General features: G+C 45.8%; 1 pseudogene; it reads right to left on the reverse strand.

Annotated features, from left to right (window-relative positions):
* Positions 1-4,153: 4,153 nt before the first annotated feature.
* Positions 4,154-5,179, reverse strand: LOC113622457 (serine/threonine-protein phosphatase 1 regulatory subunit 10 pseudogene; annotated as a pseudogene).
* Between the last annotated feature and the right edge of the window lie 601 nt (positions 5,180-5,780).

A 5,780-nucleotide genomic window follows, 5' to 3' on the forward strand; every position in this document is an offset into this window, starting at 1 on the left:
GATTTTGTTTGTAACTTCCCTTTCAAATTTTTCATTCTTAATATGTAGAAATGCAACTGATTTTTGTGTTGACTTCGTATCCTGTTTTTTTGCTGAATTAATTAATTAGTTCTAACAGGTTTTTTGGGGGGGCAGGAATCTTTAGGATTTTCTACATATAAGATTATACCATCTGCAAATAGAGATACTTTTACTGCATTCTTTCCAATTTGGATGCTTCTATTTATTTTTCCTTGCCTAATTGCTCTGGCTACCACTTCCAGTACTATGTTGAATAGAAGTGGTGAAAGTGGGCATCCATCCTTACCTTGTTCTTGATCTTAGATGAAAAGCTTTCAGTTTTTCACCATTGAATATGATGTTAGCTGTGGGTTTTCATACACAGCTTTTGTTATATTGGGGTCATTTCCTTATATTCTTAAGTTTGAGTGTTCTTTATCTTGAAAGGGTGTTGAATTTGACAAATGCTTTTTCTGTGCCACTTGATATGATCATGTGGTTTTCTCCCCCTTCATTCTGTTAATGTGATGTATTGTATTGATTGATTTTCATATAATGAAACATCCTTGCATTCCAGGAATAAATTGCACCTGGTCATGGTGTATAATCCTTTTAATATGTTGCTGAATTTGCTTTGCCAGTGTTTTGTTGAGGATTTTTGCATCAATGTTCGTAAGGGATATTGATCTTTAGTTTTCTAATATGTATCTTTGTCTGGCTCTGGTATCAGGGTAATGCTGGCCTCACAGAATGAGTTAAGAAGTGTTCCCTCCTCTTCAACTTTTTGCAAAAGTTTGGGAAGGATTGGTGTTTGTTCTTTTTAAAATGTTTGGTAGAATTCACCAATGAAGGCATTAGGAAGGGAGTTTTCCTTTGTAAGGCGATTTTTTGGTTGTGAATTCAATCTCTTTACTCGTTATGTGTCTATTCAGGTTTTCTGTTTCTTTGTGATTTAGTCTTGGGTTATTTTTCTAGTAATTTGACCATTTCATCTTGGTAATCCAATTTGTTGCTATATACTTGTTGATAGTAATCTCTTATAATCCTTGTTATTTCTGTAGATTCTGTAGTTATGTTCCCACTTTCATTTCTGATTTTAGTAATTCGAGTCTTTTCTCTTCCTTTTTGGTCTCTCTAGCTAGAGGCTTGTCAATTTTGTTGATTATTTTGAAGAAGCAACTTTTTGTTTCATTGATTTTTTTCCCATTGTTTGTATATTCTGTTTCATTTATCTCTGCTTTATCTTTATTATTTCCTTTTTTTTCTGCTATCTTTGGGTTTAATTTGTTCTTCTTTTTCTAGTTCCTTAAGTTGTACAGTTAAATTGTTGATTTGAGATCTTTTTTTTTTTCATGTGTTTATAGCTATAAATTTTCCCCTTAAAACTGATTTCACTGAGCCCTATAAGTTTTGGTATGTGTGTTTTGTCAACTATTGTAGAGCGTACTATTTTTTTTTAATAAGCTGTTTCTCTTTCCATTGTTGATTATGAATTTACAAAATATACAAAACCAAAAGAAAAAGAAAATACTCATCCTCAAATCCATTGTGGCTCTAACCCAAGTCTGTGCACAAAATCCAACCAATGCACTGTTTTCTTAGAAAACAACTGATGCTGAGACAAGTGAAGGAGAGGGCTGAGAGAGGGCAAATCATCTTATTGAATCTACCCAGGAAAGCACGTGGTGGGGATTCAGAGGTGGCTGACAGGGCAAGGGAGCTGGAGGCCTCACACTGACAAGGTTCCAGGTGGAGGCCAGGAGCAAGCTAATTCCCAGAGGAGTGCAAGTAGTGTGACTGTCAGGCCCAGCACACTGGGCTTCAGCTGATAGAAAGCTGGTCTCACTGAAGTGTTTTACAGTTTCCAGAATGAGCTGTAGACCACCATCAATGGCCTCACCTATGCAAGCTGAAACTTTCACTGGATGCCAGTATGAATTTGCCATCACTGAACCTAGCAGACCCATAATGCAAACTTGGGTATTCACAGAAGATTGCAAAGTCTTACTTGAGAAAGGACTCAGAATGTAAAGCTTGTGTGAGAGGAAGAGTGGACATGATGTGTACTCTGGAACTCAAATCCAACTGGATTGAGCCTTCTCAGTGCAGTAGGATACACAATACCCCTTTTGCCATCTCCTCACCCCATAAGGAAGAATGAACTTGACTGGGATGATTTCATAAGTGCAGCTGATCCTACATCAGAGTTGTGTGTGCATGAGGAGGACCCACAATAGGAGGGTAGAGGTATTCTCTAGGATAACCAGCTTTAGGTTCTCAGGCATAAAGGGTAATACCAGAAAGGGGCTTGGGATACAGGGCAAATCTCAAAAAGTGAAGGCAACTTGGTCTCCTCTTAAGCAGTCCAAGGTAAAGAATGTGTCCAGTCTCTCTCCTCCCCAGACTGGAGGAAAATATGTACATCAATGTGCACCAGTGATCAGAAAACCCACAGGAACTCAGGCAGGTGGGCCGTGAGGGGGCCAGCTCATCAGCTGGGGAAAGGGGAAAATGGGCCTCACAGAAGCCATAAAAGTGTGAAAGGAGCAAGGTTACAGTACATAGGGGTGTGTGTGGATGGGGCGGGCAGGTGATTCCCTAGGGCAGGAGGGGCCATTGACACTCGGGTGGTAGAAGGCACAGTTGTTCTCATAGCATCAGTTGCTATGAGAACATCATGATATGTCAACAAACAAGGCAGTTTGACATGTCTCCTCCATGGCTGTGGCCTCCATCAGGCCCTTGGTGACCCCCTTCTCCATGGCCAGAGCCATTATAGCCACGGTACTTACGAGGGGGTGGCCTTCGATGGTCATGGCCTCAGTGACCAGGGACATAATGAGGCCGGTGGCCATGGGGCCCCCCATAACCAGGGCCTTCATGGGGCTGATGTCCATCACAAGCACCCATTCCTCCACCAGGGCCTTCATGGAGACCATGCCCACCGCCTCCAACCATGCCCCCACCAGGGCCCCCTTGTCCATTTGGGGGTCCTCCTCCAGAGCAACCTCCTCTGGTCCCTCAGAATGGAAGAGGAGGAAGAGGTTCATTTCCTCCTTGGCCACCACGGCCTCTATGGGATGGTCCAGGACCTGGTCCTGATACCCCCAGCGTCAGGCCACCCTGAATGGGGAAAACTGGGTCATTCTAGAAGGGATTGCACTGCCCCCAGGGAGGGGGTGGGGGACCCAGGAGACGTGGACCACTGGCCCACCAGGGCACCCAGGGCCTACATGGGGACCTGGCATTGGTCCCCTAGGTCCAGGGGGGAAGTGCTGTATGCCCTTGGGGGCTCCTGGGGCCTCCCGGTAGAAAACCATTGGCTATCAGATCAGGTCCTAAGAGTCTGTGTGGCACTGGCATCTGCTTGACCTTGTCTGGATAGTCTGTTTGTTTCAGCAGCTCCTCTGCGGGATGACTGTTAGGGCTACCCACAATGGAGGGAGGATCTCTTGCACATCGATGCCTCCTCTTCCAGAACGCAGGGGGCTCTTCCTGGCACCCACGTTTTCCATAAGATCGTCCAAAACAGAAGGCAACTTGGAAACACTTACCCCATCGGGTGAACCACAGCCCAACCAACCTAATAGACTCCAGGGTCTCAACATATGGGGCTTTATCCATGGAACATTCCTCATCTAGGGGGATGAATAGGGCTCAGGATCAGGATTGTGAGGACTTTCCTTGCTCAGGAAGAGCTCCTGAAGGATCCCCTTCTCCTGCTCAGCCTGGATGTACTGATCCTGGCTACTGCTTCCAGGGGTGATGAGAGGCGAGAGCAGCACCAGGAGCTGGGGGCACACCCAGGGCACATTCTCCTCCATGCTGTCGTGGCTCAGACGCCGGGCTACCTCAAATGCGTGTCGGCCTGACAGTATCTCTCACTTAGCTGACTCACCAAAATCCTTGATCTTATTCACATTTACTCGTTCAGTTTCATTCAGTTCAAAATAGAAATACTCTCTGTTTGCCCTCCTCAGGTCACGTCACAGTTTTCCTCTTCCTGCCCTTCCGGGTCAGCTGGCTAGGATCTCCACTGGCTTTGCATCCCAAGCTCCTGGTTCCAAAGAGGCGGTATCCATGAGTTCTGGGACTTCAACAGTGGGGACTGGGGTTCCTGGACGTTCTGTGTCCGTAGCCACAGAAGGAGGTGCTAGCTCTGGGGAAGAAGGTTTGCTGTGCTTGGTTCTGTGCTCGTTTTCCATTCAAATGGGCTTGACTTGGCAGCTGTGGGTGACAGCACCTTCTTCTTCTTAATTTTGTTGCCTGGAACAGGTGCTGAATTTAGTGCATCCAAAAAGCCCAGGCCCTCCATAGGCTATGGTGGGATGATCTTCACTTTGATCTCTTTGGTGGCATTGGGTGTCGTGTTGAGTGGCTTGTATTTCTTCTCTGCGGGGGGTGCACCATCTCCTGGGGCAGCTGTGGAACTCTGACACTTGAGGGAGATGGGTTTAAGGTTGTACTTATCAGAAACCACCACTGCACTGGCATTCTTCTTTACAGGCACCGAAGACGGGGTCTCCAGCTCTAGCCTAGTGGAAAGGAATGTGACGAGACTGGGCACCACGGTTCAGAGAGACCTGGGCTTCTCCCTCTTCTCCTCTGGGGCCTCCTCAGTCTGAGTCTCAGCCTCCACCTCAGTCAAAGGTCATTCAGGAGGGGTGGTTCAACTCTTTCCCTCTTCTTTCCATTTCTTCTTATCTTTCTCAGCAGGCTGGGTACTGCTCTGGGAGTGGATGACAGTCATTCAGTCGCTGATAAGGACTGAGGCCAATTTCCAGAGCTCTTCATCCTTACTTGACTTGCTCAGTTGCTTCACCAGTTTGGCTGTGCTGTGCTGCTTGAGATGGTCAACAGTGAGTGGTAGATGCTGCAGCGTCAGCAGAATTTGCTGCTAGAGGAGAATGTTGCTTGTTGTCTTTGAATACGTCAGCCAATTGTTAAGAAACTTGTAACTACCAACATCAGTAAACTTGACCAATATTTCTAGTTGAACAGGTCTGCAGGAGAGTGTTCAAGTAAATACATCGACTTACTGTCTTTCGTGCTTCCTTTATCATACTGAAGATCTTCGAAATCCCATCCACACTTGTGACTTCCCCATCTCAGTTAAGGAAGCTATCCAGCTTCCTTAAGCTTAAGGAGGCCCTTTGGGGTCTATGGGACCTGAACCCATGATCAAGGTTTTATCGGACTTGGGGTGGAGGGGGTTAAAATTTGGGGGAAAAAAATAAAACAACCAACCAGAACCCAAAACTCAATTATTTGGGGGGCCTCATTGGATCGAAAATTCTCTTTAAAAAAAACTAAGGCCAGCTCAGTATTCATCCCCCATCGCCACCAACTCCATTTAGGGAGGGGGGTTGTAGAAAAAAAGTTCTGAGTGGATTCAAAAAAGTAAATGTTGGATGAGTGAATTTGGGTGTGTTTGTGAAGGGAGGGTTGTTAATTATTTTTGAAGCTACGTGGTGATGGTCCTTCAGCCACAGATTTCAAGTCCCAGGCAGAGTGGGCTGGTGGGGTGGGCAAGGTAGGTGGCAAGAGGCAGAAGACACAAGTGCTTGGGCTTGTGGCTGCTGTTTTCCCTCCTCTGACACCCTCAGGTTCCTTTCAAGGTCTTTGATGTTGCTGCGGTTTGTCTTTTTTCCTCATGACCGTCCTGTCTTTCTCTGAGAAAATTCAAACCTCTAAAAGAACCCCAGAATCGAGCCTTCTATTTCTCCCTTCAATTCCATCAGAAGGAAAAGAGAAAAATGAGGAGGGGGGGGAAATAGGGG

The sequence above is a fragment of the Aethalodelphis obliquidens genome, unplaced genomic scaffold, assembly GCF_003676395.1.
Source record: "Aethalodelphis obliquidens isolate GAN/ISIS:26980383/991018 unplaced genomic scaffold, ASM367639v1 scaffold9, whole genome shotgun sequence".
Taxonomy (NCBI): Eukaryota; Metazoa; Chordata; class Mammalia; order Artiodactyla; family Delphinidae; genus Aethalodelphis; species Aethalodelphis obliquidens.